This window comes from Prosopis cineraria, unplaced genomic scaffold (genome assembly GCF_029017545.1).
Source record: "Prosopis cineraria cultivar Desert tree isolate PC_DT_omini unplaced genomic scaffold, ASM2901754v1 PC13, whole genome shotgun sequence".
Classification (NCBI taxonomy): Eukaryota; Viridiplantae; Streptophyta; class Magnoliopsida; order Fabales; family Fabaceae; genus Prosopis; species Prosopis cineraria.
Genome location: NW_026555344.1, coordinates 29,381,316 through 29,400,772, shown reverse-complemented (window position 1 = coordinate 29,400,772; position 19,457 = coordinate 29,381,316). Strand labels below are relative to the sequence as shown.

Here is a 19,457-nt window from a genome sequence, read left to right as displayed (position 1 = left end):
ATTTAAATGTATTTCTTATTTAATTATTATATATAAATTAAAATATATTAATTTAATATCAGCCGGTTCAATCACGGTTCGACCATGGTTGAACCAATGAACTGTAAATCAGTGTCTAGTTTGGTTAAATAACTGGTCCGGTTTTTAAAACCTTGATTATACCTTCTTAGTATAATTTTTTTTTCCAAAAGTAATAAAAATACAACTATCTTATCATAATTTTAATTTTTTTATTTAAAAATTATTGGTTGTTACAAAAGCGCAGCGGCGACTAGCACATGATCGACGCTGAAGAAGGATAGAAGAAACTTCAACATGTGCGACAATGAACCAGAGAAGCTCAGAACAAAATAGGGGCTGCTGCAAGGAAAAATTTGGTGACAGCAGCACTCCCAGTGGCGAGACGTAACGATGTGGAAGAGACGAGACCCAGCCAAAGGCGAGTAAAGAAGATCCACGGCAAGAACAGAAAAGGGTTGCGACGGGGAAGAGAAGAAGGAAAATGAAGAATAACACGATCTCTCTCTTCCTCTCTGCTTTCTCTGTCTGAATGAAGAAGAAAGAAAATGATATATAAAGCATGTTGGAAAAATTACAACTAAAGACCCCATCAAAATTTTATTATTATTATTATATTATTATTATTATACAACAATAGGCAAGGGCACTTAAGTAATTTCTTCATATAAAACAAAATCAAACTAATCTTTGGCTTAAATAAGATTTGAACTTTGGACCTTCAGGTAAGCATCCAACATAGAGTTCATCCATATGTGTGAGATGGATCTGTGTCCACTCTTCACCCTCCTTTCACTATTAGGAACTTAATATTTATGTACTTAAATGAACTCCTGTTGTTCTTGGAATATGCATTGATACCTTATCATCAACTATCAATAATCAATCAAATATATTATACAAATGTTGTAGCAAGCAGTTGATTGGTGTAAAATTCATTCACTTTCATTGATTTATATACTTTGGTTACATTTCAATTGATCAATTCATTATAAATGCATATATCCTTCATAATTTATTCATTCTATATTTTTAACGTCATTTGTTTGACAATTATAAAAATAAATGCTAATAAATAATTTAATAACATTTATTAGTTAAACATGTAATTAATATTTTCGAACTGTAACTTATGTTTTGTATATGACCATTTATAACTAATAGTTATAGTTGAAGAAATTTAAATTAGTGTGACTAACAACTGAAAAACCTAATGACAATATTACTATTAAAAATTATTAATTGATAATAATGATATTAAATTAATATTAATGACATCTAGTCAAAAAATTAATATTAATGACATCAGTACTCATTTCTCACTATTTTATTTTAAAAATTTCATTTAATATTCATACGTTTTCCTTGAACGTAATAATAACTTTATAGTCAACATTTATTCTTGGTAAATTTTCTCCCATTCAACCATAATCTATGATAAAATTTCCTCATTTTTGGTCCTATTTGATTTGTTTATTATTCTTTTTTGAATGTAACTATTGTGATTATGACAAAAAGGTTTTGGAAAAATTCCCAAGGCAATAATCCCTCATGTGTAGCTTGTGTTTATCAACTCTAATTAATTATAGCAAAAACAATTGTGTAAAAAGTTAAAGGGACCCTTCTCCTATCAATGACAGTGCCGCTAATCCATTTAGGTTACCCTTCTATTAATATTAGTCCCATTCAACCATAGTATATCATAAAATCCCCTCATTTGTGGTCCTACTTGATTCCTTTATTATTCCGACATAAATTTCGCTCCATCATTCCCAAAGCAAAATCCCTCATACATAGCCTATTTTTTACAAGTCTGATTAATTATAACAAAAAAAAAAAGCAAAGTACAAAAATGCAAGGGACCCTTCTCCTATCAATGAGAGTGCCGCTATTTCATTTATGTAACACTAATATTCATTTGTGACACTGCTATGGCTAAAGATCTTTCCTTTGATGAGTATGACTACTTGAGTGACATCAATGATTCTCAAGAAACATGGTGTATTGTTGTGAGAGTGGTGAGAAAGTGGTATCTAAAACAGAAAAATCTACCATACAACACTTGAAACATATGTTTCTTGCTTAAGAATGAGAAGGTATTCATACATTACAAAATGTTTTCACTCTCTTTTTCGATTAAATTAACAATTATGATAATTTTCACTATTATGTTTAGGGAGTACAAATCCAATCATCTATCCAGACCAAGAATTAAGTTAAACAATTTGAAGCTGAACCTACCGAAGGAAAAGTGTACTTCATAGAAAATTTTGAAATTCTAACTAATAATGAGGACAACAAGGCTACCATGCATCCTTGAAAGATCAATTTTCATGCAAACACATTTGTCCATACTCATGATGCAAAAATTCCTCCTTATGGATTCAACTTATTCCCTATAAAAGATATTATCAAGAAAGCATATATGAAAAAATGAAAAACAAACATTGACCATTTAGCTAGTGAGCATCTAATCTCCAATTGATCTTTCATGTTAACTAATTCAGCATACCTTATTATTTGAGAATCTTACAAATGTCATAGGCTTCCTCTAAGGGCTTGTCACGATCCAGGATCATAAAAGTGGTCTTGAGAACAAGAATAGGTTGTCATTCACAATTGCTAATCAAGAGTGAGAAATTTTAATTCACAACATTTTTTCTATCCCTTGTCTTTTTCTTATTAAGCATCCTAGCCAATGAACATTTTGTCAATTCATCCTAATTTTGCTATTCTACATAAATATAGGGAGAGGTCAATCAATATTGTCTTGTTCGATGAGAGTGCACATAATGCTTTCAATGCAAAAACATCAAAAATGAATCCACCAATAATTGTTGTTGTTCAACTGTGTATCATTCACTTCTACAAGAGTAAAATTTTAAATCTTCCATTCATTATATTTACTTACATCATTATATATATATATATATATATATTAACTATTATGAATCTACTATTTTCTTTTTAACCAGACAAGCTTCAACTAAGCAATTATGGAACAGCAACCCATGTGCACTTTAACCCATCGATTGATATAGTTGAAAAGTTGCTAGCCATGTACTCCTCTCCTCATTCCTAAATCTTTTTCCTTCACATCCATCTACTATGATATTATTTAATGAACACATATTGTTTTACAGTGCAAGAAACTCTGAAGACTTGTCTCAAACATTCTCACAAGTTGTGTCTAAAAAACCCATTAGAATTCCTATATGCAAATTAAGGGACCTTGACAGTGTAATAGTTTTAAATCTTTCAAATGTTACGTTGCCATGTTTTAGTTATGTTTTCACATTGACACACACACACACACTCAAATACTCCAAGTAAAGCATATAATAAATGACATCTAGTCTTCATCATATATATGTAAAAGGTGTGTAAAGTTGTGATAAAATGCAAGATTATGAAAGTGGAGACTTCCCAGATGTGGTACTATGAAGGATGTGGCCTGTGTGATGCCAAACCCAAGCAAAATGATCTAGAAAAACCTTACTGCAAAACATGTAAAAAAAAATTGATCTACCCCTGGAGCCAAAGTATAGTCATCACTTCATGTTACTGATGCTCTATCATTTTTTTAATCACTTTTGGAGAGACGTCCTATTTAACTAATTAAGCAAATACCTATTTCTTTTCTTTACATAGGTTTAGAGTACATTACACAGCAAGTGACAATTATGGCCATTGTTTTATTGTCTTCTTCAACCAAATTACTGTAGAATTGCTCGAGACAACAGCATCAAATTTACTGACAATGAGAAACCATGTTAGATGACATTATGCTCTACTTTTATATGGTTTATTACAAAAAATTCTGAAAAATGAGTCTCTTTACCATCAAAACAAAAGAGACCTACTTCCTTCCTAAGGATATTCAACATCTTGAATAGGAAGGAAATGCTTGTACGACTCAACATTACAGAGTTCAACATACAGAACCCATCTACTGGAATTAGTGTCTCACAACATACTGAAGACATTGACATCATGAACAGATTCACCTATACCCATAGACTGGTACTATACTTAGTCATAAATTTCTATTAATTTAATTATAAAAAAAGTGTTTACATTAAAAAAATTCTTTCATTTCATTATCTATTTCCACACATCTAAGTTATAAAGATAAGAACCAAGCGTGAAATATTGCTAATGATGAATAAATATGTCATAAAAAAATTCAAACATAATGATTCATTTTGGACTTAATTCTTCCAAAAGTCTTTCTAACTAATAGTGCATTAGATGGTATAGTGGGAACACCTTTTGAATCTTCAGGATCCAAGAAGTACCCACATTACATGATGGTTGATGATGAAGTGGAACTTGCAACACCTCAATTCCCAAAACTTTCTAATGGTAAGGGCAAGAAGAGGGTTAATGTTATGAAAATGCTGAAAGGGATGAAGGAATTGAGGCAATGTCGACACCAAATTTTAGCAGCACAAAGAATCCCTGTTGGATCAAGAAAGAAAATTAAATTTATATCTGTCAGCTTTGATTTCATTTTATATTTTAGTCATATTAAGTTTTTATTTGGTTTAAGCTTCTTTTTTTCCCCACCTAGTGAGATAGCAATTTGACTTGAATTGATGGGATGTTTGACACTACTATTGAATAGTATCAAAATTAATAAAAACTAGATTTTATAGTAAAGCGCAACCTAGGTCGTCTCTTTAAGAGTCAGTAGAGTAACTATTTGAATTATGATTATAAAAAGGTAAATAATGGGGGGTTTGTTAATGATGAAATTAAAACTAAATTAGAATTAAATAAATAGAGGAAATTCAACTAAGAAAATAATCAAGAACAAGCAGTGCAATTAATCAAAACTCAATCACCTAAATTTAATCTTCCTCGTCCACAAAATACATTAATTTTATTTAAGTTTATTATTCTGGTTTCATTATATATTTCTCAAATTATCATTCAAAAATTAAACAATAAATTAAATTATAGATTAATTGAAATTTCCCTCAACCCACAACCTAACAATTATTTCAAGTTAGCCACACCAAAAATAAAGCATGGATAATCACCCAAGCTAGGCCAAATTACTCTTATATTATTATATCAATTGACTATAGCAAGCAAAACCTCAGATAAAATTTATAACTCAAAAATTATGCAATAAAGCTACTCTAATCAGCAATGGCAATTAAATCATAAAATTCAGAAGTGGAGAGAAGAAAAGTAAATTGGAATAAAGCTAAAATAAATTCTTCCTTAAATATCAAAGATTTTGATTAAGATTTAAGATCGTGATTTGTAATTGATTACATCAAAAATTTAGCTCTTTATGGAACTAAAAACAAAACTATAACATCGCCTCTAATTCTTTATTTCCTCTCTGATTGTTTTCACCGTCAAGTGATGCCTTTGCGTGCTGTGTTCCTTGCTTTATATATAAAATTGATGATGCATTCCAGTGCATATGAAAGCTAATAATAAAATGATAAAATTACACTAATAACCCTAATTAAAAACTACACTAAATTATCCAAAATAAATTTAAACTAAATTTTAAAGATTTAATTCTTGATTTGATCTCCAAGCATGCCTATATTCTTCTTATTCGAAATAATCTTTATTGATATCTTTTAAATTGAATTTAGAAGATATGTACAAATAAAATAAAATAAAATAGTACTTGTGCACAAATATTAAAGATATAATTTATCTTTTAAAATCATAAATTTAGATAGTTAAAATTTCAAAACTGAATATTGGCTAATAAAATCAAATAATATCTAATTAAACTCAATTAGCCTTAAATAAATATTTAAAAGTCTAAATTAAAAGGATAAAATATATAAAATTGCCATTTATCAATGTTTATGAACTTTTTAAATGCACATTGGATATTGTAATGGTTATTTAATATTAAGCTTTTGTCCAATGAAAAAGCTGATTGGTACCCTCAACTTTATTTTTGTTTAACATAAAGTTCAACTAATGAAATAGTTATGTTACACAAATGTTCAAGACAAAAAATAAGATCAAATGACAATACAAATTTGTGGATTTAGATTCACAAACCATCTAAAACCATTTTGCAACTATCACATTATTATAATAATAATGATTTTAAAAAAGTTAAAGATCACCTTTCACTATCTCGACATACTACCAATGAAACTTCACTACATCAGACTAATTAATTTAATCATAAATTAAAACAAATGTTAGTCCATAAAACATCTTACAAAATTTTTATATTAATATCATGTGATCCATCCTATTGATTCCATCAATTATCATTCAGTCAAAAAAGACTAGCAGATCCTATTTTATTGATGTCTATGTTTAAATATTTATTAGACGTTACAAGTTATCAACTGATGGTTGACAACTCACATATCCTTATATCATAGAATAAATTAGTAACTGATGGTTGACAACTTATATTGTTATATCATAGAATATATCATAGAATTTGCCTAAACATAAACCATGCTACATACTTGCGAAGTATTTACTATAACTATATCAAGCTTATTAGTCCATGAATGAGTAAATTAACTATATCAAGCTTATTAGTCCATGAATATGAATAAATCAAAATTAACCTTACTTACAGCTATAACTCCATCAATGAGTAAATTAACTATATCAAGCCTATTAGTCCATGAATATGAGTTAATCAAAATTAAACTTATTAACATCTATAACTTACTATTATAGCTTCCCAATGCTACTATTTGTAGGATCATTAGCCAATGCAATTTATTTCACTGATTGTGAGAATGAAGCTAAAACATCATATTTTAGAACACCATCTAAAATTTTAATTTGTAATTCCATCATTTTCTGTTAGTAATTATCTACAAGTAAATGCATAACATTAAAAAAAAAGACACTTTGGAAACATGCAAAAGTCAAACACCAACAACTGTAAATAATAATGCCATATTTAAAATATTATTTAATATTGTTAATTATTGTTTTCAGTAGAAAAAAACATTGAAAAAATTAATTACAAAGTTTTGACCAAAGGTTGACGCCGTGTGAGTGAAGTTATGAATCAAATAGGTGGGAATTAAATGACTTGATTTAAATAACCAATTGAAAATAATCTCCATGATTCCGCAATGGAAATTGGTGATTGCTGGTGATTAAACACATTGTTATCATTACAATAATTAACTTTAGTAATTGAGATTCAAAACATTTTATCTCAAATCCCACAAAAGTCACATCTGAAATTTTTTTGCGCCAAAATTTAAAAATCTCATAGAATTAGATCAAGCTTATTAGTTCATAGATGAGTAAATTAATTATATCATGCTTATTAGTCCATGAATATGAATAAATCAAATTAAACTTATTCACGGTTATAACTCCGTGAATGAGTAAACTAACTATATCAAGCCTATTGGTCAATGAAAATGAGTTAATCAAAACTAAACTTATTCACATCTATAACTTACTATTATAGCTTCCCAATGCTACCATTTGTAGAATATCATTAGCCAATGCAATTTAGTTCACTGAGTGTGAGAATGAAGCTAAAACATCATATTCGAGAACACCATCTAAAATCTTAATTTGTAATTCCATCATTTTCTATTAGTAATTATCTACAAGTAAATGCATAACATAAAAAAAAAGACACTTTGGAAACATGCAAAAGTCAAATACAAAAAACTGTAAATAATAATGCCATATTTAAAATATTATTTAATATTGTTAATTATTGTTTTCAATAGAAAAAAAAACATTGAAAAAATTAATTACAAAGTTTTGACCAAAGGTTGACGCCGTGTGAGTGAAGTTACGAATCAAATAGGTGGGAATTAAATGACTTGATTTAAATAACCAATTGAAAATAATCTCCATGATTCCGCAATGGAAATTGGTGATTGCTGGTGATTAAACACATTGTTATCATTACAATAATTAACTTCAGTAATTGAGATTCAAAACATTTTATCTCAAATCCCACAAAAGTCACATCTGAAATTTTTTTATGCCAAAATTTGAAAATCTCATAGAATTACATCACTACATCCTCACATGTTTATGACATGAGTTTTCCAAAGGTCTGGTATAATTCTAGCATCTAAACACCATGTCTACAACAATCTTTATTAAAAAAGAACATGAAATATAATTTCTAAGGCATTATGAATACCCCTCAGCATCTGGAGGCAAACTAACTTATCTTTTTTCAATGCAAATGCTTCTGGAAAATTTTAGATAACTCCAAAAACATCTCAACCCTCTTCTCATGGTGAATCTAAAAATGTTGCTAGTAGCAACTATGTTGTTCACTTATTTAACTTCTTTTGTTCTCTAATCATCACTAAATCTTATTAACCATTTAATTCATATGAACATAATAGATGAACTTTTCAGCTCTGGCATAACTAGTATCTTGCAGAATAAAAGATTAGCAAGACAAAAGAGAAGTCACACTGAAAACCAAAATCATACCTTTTATGATGAAATCAATCAAGACAAACTTTGAAACTCTGCTGGTATTATTAAATCTTTAAGCCACCTCCTCAATGCATCATTATCTATTTATGTCATATTATTCATGTGTAAGAGAAGTTTCTCATCCTTACTTGAAGTCAATCCTGCATAAAAGGAAAGCAGCTAGATTACACACACATGGACCACAAAGAAATGTTTATTTTCTTAAAAACCTTAGAGACACAGGTTATGAGACTAATACTACATTTCAAAATATAATCTTTAACATATATCATGACTTATTGTCATTATTGTTATTTTAAACACTTTCAATTTTTTATATATGGCAAGTGTAATCAACATGATTAAAACCTTTTACAGCAAAGAACACAAAGGCCTTAACTGAAGTTCAAGAGATGTCATGCAGTAGAACAAAGAAGCAATTAATTTTTAGTCCATAGTTTGTTCATTCTTCATTAACATTCCAGATGCCTGAAGAAGATGATCATCAAGAAAGAACCAATGTCAATAGATCACCTCTACAAGACATCTCAAATGGTATTTATATACTTTCAAAAACTCGTTAAAGTTTTCAACATTGACTAATTTGGATAAACATACTCATGTATCTTATATCGTTCATCACAGATTCTTTAAATAGTTTAAGCAAAAGCAAGAGATGCAGTCTTCTTGCAAATATTTCATTAGGATTAAAAAGAAAAGTCAACATGGAAAAATCAATCTTTCATCTCTCACCCTATGTGCCATACAAAGTTCTTATGCAGCTGAGATGAATCAAGCTATTCATGAAGAACTCAATCCAAATCATCATACTACCAAAGTTTCTAAATCTCTAATGACACAAAAGTTCAATAACTTAACAACAAATCTATAATAAAGTTTCGGATATTCAATTCATATGGGTACCTAGAACATACAAATAATTGAATAATACGCTTGGAGTTTCCTATATCATTCACCCAATCTTAATAATTATTTCCCTATACATCAAAATCTATCTTATAGGATCCAATGGTGAAAAACAAGATTGTGACCAAAATGTGGACCTAGAATGGGATTATCAAATAGAAGGCAATATGGAAGACATTTTAGGTATTCTACAGTCTTCTATAATAAAATTTCATATTTTGAAAGCTTTTAGCATTCAATATTAACAGTACATGATTTTATCTATCACTTTCCAACCATTTATTTTTAAAATACTTAGACAATGGAGACCCTATTTATAGTTGTCAACATTGTGGAGCCAAAATGTGGTTATCTGAACGTCTTAAATGAGCATTAAGTAAAGTTACTCTAATATTTTCAATGTGTTGCTGTCATGGGAAGATACAAGTGCCTCACTTTAAGGACCCATCACAAGAATTGTATAAACTATACTTCAATAGGCATTTTCAATACTCTAAAAACTTCTAGGAAAACATAAGAGCTTATAATAATATATTTTCTTTCACTTCTATGGGTGGTAAGATTAATCACTCCCTTAATAATAGGGGTAGTCTATATACATTTGTTTTTCCGTTCAGCATTATCATCGCCTAGGAAGTCTTTTGCCACAAACTGGATCACCACCAATCTATTCCCAACTGTACATATATGATATGGATAATGAAATTTCAAAAAGGATTAATGCTGTCAGGTGAATTCATTATCTAAAAATTACCTTAATTCTCAATTAATTTGCTTATCATGAATTAATTGCATCCTTAGACTCTAAAGTAACATTTTTTATTTTCCCTTACAGTAAGAATTCAAGGGATGATGCATAAGAAGCTAAAATTGTACGTTATATAAAGGAGGTTTTAGATTCATACAATGAACTGGTCAAAAAATACAGAATGGCAAGAGACATATTGCAAGAAAGTCCAAAGGCAATAGCCAAATTATGCCTTATACGAAATAATGATATAGAAAGCAGGAATTTCAACTTGCCTATTACTTCAGAAGTAGCGACTCTTGTGGTTAGGGATTTTGATGAAACATACTCAAAGAGAGGTATAATTGTTGAGAAGAGAGGCCAATTGAAAATAATAGATGAAATTCACAGTCATATCTCCCTCTACTATATCCTTTACTCTTTTCTTTTGGAAAGAATGGCTACAATCCAGAATGCATGAAGAGGAAAGCCTAGCAAGCACATCTAAGAAGACACTCTCCATAAGAGAGTACCTTTGTTATAGGTTGATGGATATGGATAACAAGGTATCCTTGCTTCTTTATGGAAGAAGACTTCTACAATAATTTCATCATTGATGGTTAAACAATGATGGAGAGTCAAAGATTGGATTTCATTAGAAATCATCAAAGTGAGCTAAGGGTAGATTTGTACCAAGGTCTATCCAATGCATTGTTTAGAGGGGAAACTGAAACATTTGCAACTAGAAAAAGGATTATTCTACTTTATCATTCACTAGTGGAACACGATACATGACAAACAATTACCATTACATAATGACAATCTATAAATGGGCTGGGTACCTAGACATATTCATCACATTCACTTGCAATCTGGCATAGCTTGAAGTTAGGAGATTTTGTAAGGAAACTAACCTATCAGTAAATGACCATCTAGATATATTGTGCAGGATTTTCCAGTTCAAATTGAACAAGCTTATGAAAATTATAAAGGAAAAAAAATTGGCATGGTAAAAGCAAGTACATTTTCAACCTTTTTGGCTCATACTTTGCTTTTTCTTATTTACCTACCATGTTACATTATGCATCATTAGACATATGAAATATAACTTTTAAAATAATGCTAGATATCTACACCATTGAGTTCCAAAAGAGAGGTTTACCATATGCTCATATTATACTTTTCCTTGAAAACAAAGACAAAATGAACACTGTTGAGGAGATTGACAATATCATCTCAGATAAAATACCTAATAAAGATGAGGACCCTGTTTTGTACAATTTAGTCAACAACTACATGACTCATGGACCTTGTGGACAAGTGAATTCAAGATCTTTGTGCATGAAGGAAGGAAGATGTAGTAAATTCTTCCTTAAAAAATTTATTGACCATACTGTTATTGATGACAAAGGCTACCTAACTTATAAAGGAGGAATGAAGGGAGAAGAATTGTCAAGAAAGGGGTTGTGTTAGATAACAAATTTATTGTCCCATACAATCCAAAGTTGCTGAAGATGTTTTAAGCTCATATTAATGTTGAGAAACTAATCAACCAACTTTAATTAAGTATTTGTTCAAATATGTTAGCAAAGGGAATGATTGTAGCAGGGATGTATAATAACAATAATGACAGCAACTCTAGAGCAATATTTGATGAAATATCATACTACTTGAATTGTAGGTACATTTCATCCTGTGAGGGAGCATGGAGAATTTTTAGTTACGACATTTACCACAAGCACCCTTTCATGGAGAGGTTAAGCTACCATCTTTCAAACAAGCAAATTGTCATATACAAGGCAAGTTCAAGTGTTCAAAGTTTAATGTATAAAAATACTATTAGAGAAACTATGTTTCTAGTTGGATGGAGAAAAATTCAAATTCGAATGACATAATGGCAAGATCTCTAACTTATTTAGAATTCCTCGCTCATTATGTGTTTGATAAGAAAACAAAGAATTATGTGTTTGATAAGAAACAAAGAAATGAAGGTCATGCCAAAGAGGATTCTCCATTAGTAGAATTACACATGCATTGCTGTCACAGGGTGAATCTTTTCTCCTTCGCTATCTTCTAACGAAAGTAAAAGGGCCAACATCTTTTGAAGACATCAGAACAGTTAATGATGTAGTATACCCAATATACAGAGCTGCATGCTATGCTTTAGGACTATTAGATGACAATCAAGAGTACATTGATGGAATTAAAAAGACCTCAATTTGGGCATCTAGTCATTACCTAAGAAGATTCTTTGCAAACATGTTGCTAAGTAATTGTCTTAGCTAGCAAAAAAGGTTTGGAAGGAAACTTCCAATCTAATATATAAGGACATATTCTACTCCACATCAGAATTCAGTATGATACAGGACATTACATCTAAACCACAACTTAAAATATCCCTCGTATGTCGATTATTTATATCTAAATCAAAATTTAAATTTAATAGTAAGAAATAATACCTCAATCACTACAATATTAACTAATTTAAATTTAATTTTATTATGACCTTGATTGTCATGCTAAGGTTGAAGTTTTCTTATATATATCTCAATGCTACATATTCTATGTTCTCAGATGAAGATAGACAAAATGCAGTACTCTCAGAAATAAACAAGATTCTCCTTCAAAATGGAAGATCACTTGATGATTATCCTACATTACTTAAGCCTACTATTGTGACTAATTATGACACACAAAATCATTTGGTAATGGAAGAATTAAGCTTCAACTCAAATGAATACATCAAAAAAAGAACTACATTTGAGAAAAAAATTACAGATGAGTAGAGGATAATTTATGATGATATCATAAAAGTTGTAAAGGAAAAAAAGGTAGGTTTTACTTTGTGTATAGTTTTGGGGGAACATGTCAGACTTTTATGTAGAATGCTCTAATAGCATACATGAGGTCTAAAAAAAGATTGTGTTACATGTTGCATCAAGTGCAGTTATGGCAACACTACTACCTTTTGGAAGAACAGCTCATTCTAGGTTCTCCATCCCCATAAATATAAGTGAAGATTCTACATGTAATATCATGCATGGTACAGCTATTGCAACTCTTCTCTCAAACACTGATCTCATTATGCAAGATGAAGCTCCTATGATTAAAAAATATTATATAGAGGCATTTGATAAAAGCTTGAAAGATATCATGCATTGTGATCAAATTTTTAGGGGGGAAGGTAGTTGTGCTTGGAGGTGATTTTAGACAGATTCTTCCAGTGTTACTAGCAGTGATAGAGAAAATGTTGTTAATACCTTAATAAATTCTTCATATCTCTGGTGTTATTGTAAGATGTACAAGTTGATAAAAAAACATGAGATTGAGTACATATAACTAATCATTAGACAAGGACAAGATCAAAACCTTTTTAGATTGGTTTCTTAGTGTTGGGGATGGAACATTTAGAGGAGAAAATGATAATGTTTCAAAAATAAATATACCTCATGATCTCTTAATAACAGAATTTTCAAATCCTTTGAAGACAATTGTTGAAACTACTTACCTAACATTAGAAGAGAACTATAGAGAAGAAAATTTTTTCACAGACCGAGCAATTTTAGCTCTAACACTTGAAGTTGTTCATAAGCTAAATAACTATATCTATTCAAAATCTTCATGTGAAGAAGTGACATATTTTAGTTCATACACAATTTGCAAGGATGACCAAGATTCAAATTCTTTTGATGACATCTACAACACTAAGTTTCTCAACACAGTTGAGTGTTCTGGCAGGGCTCTACACAAATTAACCATTAAAGTTGGTGTTCAAGTCATGCTTATACAGAATATCAACCAAGCTAATAGTCTTTGCAATGGAACAAGACTGCAAATAACATTATTGGGAGACCATTGTATAAGGGGACTAACACTAAATGGTTTAAGACCAGGTGAGGAAGTTTATGTCCATCGTATGGATTTAAGTCCCTTCGAGGGAAGCCTACCCTTCCTTATGCATCGACGACAATTCTTAATAGTACTTTCATTTGCAATGACAATAAACAAGAGTCAAGGACAATCATTGTCAAGAGTTGGGATATATTTACTGAGGCCTGTTTTCTCACATGGTTAGTTGTATGTAGCATTGTCGAGAGTTAGGTCTAGGGGTGTTCTCAAAATTCTAATTCATGATACTAATTTACATCCAAGGGTCTCTACTGTCAATGTAGTTTACAAAGAAATTTTTCAAAATGTAGCTTAGCCAATGATAATAAACTTTTGTCATTCATTAAAAGCCTCTATATATTCAACTTGATCATATTATATATAAATAATGCCTTGACTTACATTTTGATAGATGTATTGTCTGATTTATTATCCATAATTACTAATTGAAAACAAAAGCAAGTTTTCTAAAGCCAAAATCTTACATCTACTTAAGATCACTTGATACTCTATCGATCTATAGTAAGAGACAACACCTATTAATTAACAGAAGGCAAACACCAATACTAAAAAGATAACGAATATTACCAAAGGGTAACAAAACTAAACTTGATAATGTTAAACAATTATAAATGACTGATCGTATGTCCCGTGCAGGACCTGACTTTTCCTTTCTTTCATCGGTACAAGTGACAAAATCCAAATTTTATACTAGATATCATAAGCAAATTCAATCTTATACTAGCCCATGTAATTAGTTCATGATTTCAACATCTATATATATGATTTGTGAAAATGAAATTAAAGTTTGTGTATTTAGGATTTCCCCACTTAGAAAGTAAGAATGCTTATACTGATGAATGAAACAATTGAGAAAACAAATCATTTTATGAATGTTGCATGTGCATGTTCATCAACAAGTTATCATCTTCAAACAAAATCATTTTCACAAAAGCAATACATCAAATAGCTGTTATTCAATACTGATAAAAAGAGATCACCGAAAGAAGAGGGTCATCCAAAAATCCAATGGAAGCAAAATGTCACTAATTCTATAGTTTAGAGGAATTTTCAATTAGATTAGGACTAAATTAACTCACTCATGCTGTACAAGAAAACACACAAATGTATCTTCCTAAGAATGAGGAGGGAACCAAATGGAGAACTATGCAATGAAGATCAGTGGATATGAAGTAAAATCTAAAGGCTGAAAAAAGTAAAATGGTAGAAGCTGAGCCAATAACAGTAGGAGAGAATATGATCAATACTCAATGCCTGAATCAGCACGTCAATTGAATCACTGTCCAGTGAAGAGCAAAACCATTGGCCACGACAAGAGACTATTCCTAATCATCTGCCGTTGCCTGGATTAGATGGAAACATTAATTAAAGAAGCTAAAACACAAGGGGTGGGGGGATTTATCTACAATGAATGAATGTGTTAACAATTATCTTAATTACTAACACCATCTAAAATCTTAATTTGTAATTCCATCATTTTTTGTTATGAATTATCTGCAAGTAAATGTATAACATTAAAAAAAGACACTTTGGAAACATGCAACAGTCAGACACTAAAAAACTGTAAACAATAACGCCATATTTAAGATATTGTTTAATATTTAATACTGTTAATTACTATTTTCATTAGGAAAAACATTGAAAAAATTAATTATAAAGTTTTGACTAAAGGTTGATGCCCTATGAGTGAAGTTATGAATCAAATAGGTGGGAATTAAATGATTTGATTTAAATAACCAATTGAAAATAATCTCCATGATTCTGCAATTGAAATTGGTGATTACTGGTAATTAAACAAATTGTTATTATTACAATAATTAACTTTAGTAATTGAGATCCAAGACATTTGATCTCAAATCCCGCAAAAGTCGTATCTAAAATTTATTTGCACCAAAATTTAAAAATCTCATAGAATTAGATCACTACATCCTCACATGTTTATCACATGAGTTTTCCAAAGGTTACTACTGGTATAATTCTAGCATTCAAACACCATGTCTGCAACAATCTTAGTTTAACTAAAGAAGCACTTGAATTCCAATAAACTTAGTTTTGATGGAAACCCACTTCACAAAAACTCATAAAATGAACCTATCCTTGAAACGTGATCCTAAACTAACAAGTTGAATACCTGCAAAGCCTTGGATTCATGAAATTAATTTTAATAACTCAAATATGATGCATGCGTGCTAATTATAATAAAATTTTTCTACATCTTGATGTAGCTATCCATCTTATAATCAAATGTATTAATGGCAGAATTTGTGTTTAGGAAGCAGAGCTTTCAGCTGGTGTTTACTCTTATATCATGTAATCATAAAACCTTCTTGCGCAACTCTATTTTAAAGTTGGTCTCCAGTGTTTAAAAAAAAATTGAACTCAATAATTGTTGGTTAATTCAATATTCAGTTCATGTCTTAGATAATTGGTTTCTGATGCATTCTACTGAAATCCCTTAAATGATTCAAACTTGATTTGCACAAAAAATTACCCTATAAGTGCTCTTTATTATAAAATCTTGAAGACTATTATTTAAAGAGAGTACATTTTTGCAAGACATATACATGCTTCAGAACCCACTCGTATTCTTCAAAACACATCCATTCCTTTATCATCATCATCTCCAAAAAAATATTAGCTACAATAACTTGTATGTCTTTTTTGTCACCTTCAAAGCCTTGGGTTCATGAAATTAATTCAAATAACTAAAATATGATGCATGCGTACTAATTATAATGAAAATTTTCTGCATCTCGATATATCTATCCTTATAATCAATTGTATTATATTATTTAAATGGTTTGGTTTTTTGTACCTTATGCTTAATGGCAGCATTTGTGTTCAGGAAGCAGAGCTTTCAGCTGGTGTTTACTCTTCATATCTTTCAGCTGGTGCTTATTCCTCATATCGCCTAATCATACAACATTCTAGCGCACTTCTATTTTAAAGTTGGTTTCCCTGTACTAAAAAAACTTCCACTCAATCCCTGTTAGTTAATGCAGTATTCATTTCATCTCTTAGATATTGGATTCTGATGTATTTTACCTAAAATCCCTTGAATGATTCATACACAATCTGCACAAAAAATTAACATATAAGTGCTCCTTAGTCCTTCATATAGAATCTTGAAGACTATGATTTAAAGAAAGTACATTACTGCAAGAAATATGTATGCTTTAGAGCCCACTTGTATGCTCCAAAACACATCCATTCCTTTTATCGTCATCACATATAAGATGTATACAACAGGAAAAACATCTCCTTATATGATTAACCAATCATTTATTCCTGTTTTTCAAAATCAGAAACCTAAGACTTGCATGTACGATTCTCACAGTCATATATACTTACCGTTGTGCATAAAATCAAGCTGCTCATACCCATATGGAAAAAATACACTCATAATTAGTAAAGATGCAACTCTTCGAGACTAGAATTTGCTTACCCATATGGAGAAAATCAGGCCGTTTACACCGCCATAAGCCATTTGAAGATTCGCCTCACTTTGTCTGGAATGTTGCAATTGAAGCTCCGTCTCTTCCAAGGCGGTCAGCTCCTCCGAAAGTGAATAGGTCGGCCTCAAGGATTAAAAAAGGAAGCAGAGACCATCTGAGTCATTTGTCTCGCCGAAAGTTGCTACGATGTCAATGTCAAGGACTTCCACATCGCATTTCTTTTACCAATGCAAATCTAATACTTTTAGACCAGGCAATAATAAATATTAAATACAATTGTTTGCAAAGTTTCGGATCAAGCTCTTAAATTACACGTTACTTGCGTGTCAAATAGAGTAAGTTTCGTGTAATCCAATCCAACTAATAAAATTTGGTGTCCCTGAAAATTCTCCTTCTCTAATAAGCTATATTCATACTTTGTGATTTTTCTTTCAGGGATAATTATTTAAAAGTCTCGCACGACAACAAAAAATACTCTAAAATCCCATCTATTATATAAATTATTCTGTAGTCCTAGAGAGCTTAAATGTAATTAAATTTTTATGTGTATTTACCAAAACGCCCTCTTTAGACAAAACTCTCCCATGGTCACCGGGAAACCAATGTTTTGCAAGAATAGACCGGTCAAGTGGGTGTTCATTGAAAAGCAATTGGACCTGAAAAGTTGTCGGAAAAGAGATCCAAGTACATCAAACACTCAACTGAGCCAGAGACATCGGAAACTCACTGGAGATTGTTATCCTGGAGGTAAATGATATGAAGAAACAATAAATTGAGGAAACAATAAAATGTCCAAGTGTCACCTTTGATTAATAATTATAAATAGTAGACATTATTACTACAATCTTGTCACCGATAATAGTATCATGATAAAAGAGAATGCTGACAAATAATTTTGTATAGCATCTTGTCATGATTAATTTTCTGCAGTTTGCCATCATGCTTAATGATCTAAATAAACATTGCTTGCTACTATTAAAATATTAATGTGCATAAAAAATTTATTTGAAATGATTTCAATAACTTCCATCTGTTTACACAGTGGATATCAATTTTTTTTACTAATATTCTTTTAACTATTAACGATATTTTCACATCCACAATATAAAAGAATTCATTATTACAACATTTATATTCTTTAAATTAAAGATGTATATATTCAAATAAATCTTACGCATGTCTAATATGCCAATTTCATTATTTTTATTCAAGTTCTTGAAGATATCTTTATTTAAAATTCATCATGCAATTATTTTTCTAATTTTTAGTTTAATATCAAACTTTAAAAAATTACTCTTATATTTGTATGAATTCAAAATTGTGAAACACATGACATTCAATCTACATAATGATATTGACTTTTTCGAAATGTGCTCATTTAGTTAATTTTATTATTAAAATCTCTCTAATATATGATAACATTTAAAATTAAATTAAAGAAATTTATTTCACAACTTTTTACATTTTACGTTATAAATGAATAAAATATGAGATTGTTATAATTGCATTTATATCTACAAAATATTAAAAGACAGGCTAACAATATTCTCGACTAATGTTTATATTGACATCATTCTTTCCTTTATAAATTCATTGTTCAATTGTTATAATAAAATTATACTTAAATTAAGTTAATTAATTTACAAAAAGTCAACCATTTTTGTTAATTTTTTTTAATAATACTTAAGTTACCATTTTATGAATACACAATGAAATGTTGTTTGATAAGAATTTCTTTACTCATTTATATCTTTAAAAGATCATTTTAAATAAAATAACCCTCTCCAATGACATGTCAAGATATTTATTTGATTATTACTTTTTAATTAAAAAACCGTGCAACGCAGGGGGATTTAATCTAGTTGTCACAATACCTTAATGCTATTTCTATTTTTTGCAATAAGCACAGCCAAGTGATATTCATCAACCATATTCCATTGTTAGATGCCTCATAATATGCTGTAAATACCATCGTAAATGTAATGACTCCTAAA

General features: G+C 30.0%; 1 long non-coding RNA gene across 3 annotated transcripts; it reads right to left on the bottom strand.

Moving 5' to 3' along the window:
• Nucleotides 1-4,159: 4,159 nt before the first annotated feature.
• On the bottom strand, nt 4,160-17,793 carry LOC129290612 (uncharacterized). Of its 3 annotated transcripts, none has more exons than XR_008588464.1 (6): nt 17,454-17,793; nt 17,054-17,083; nt 16,824-16,971; nt 15,256-15,351; nt 8,461-8,606; nt 4,160-4,479 (listed from the first exon to the last, which is right to left on the bottom strand). It is a non-coding gene; the product is annotated as an uncharacterized LOC129290612 (long non-coding RNA). The 3 variants fall into 3 exon arrangements; XR_008588463.1 differs by having other exon boundaries at nt 16,824-16,966; XR_008588462.1 differs by lacking the exon at nt 15,256-15,351 and having other exon boundaries at nt 16,824-16,966.
• Nucleotides 17,794-19,457: the final 1,664 nt, after the last annotated feature.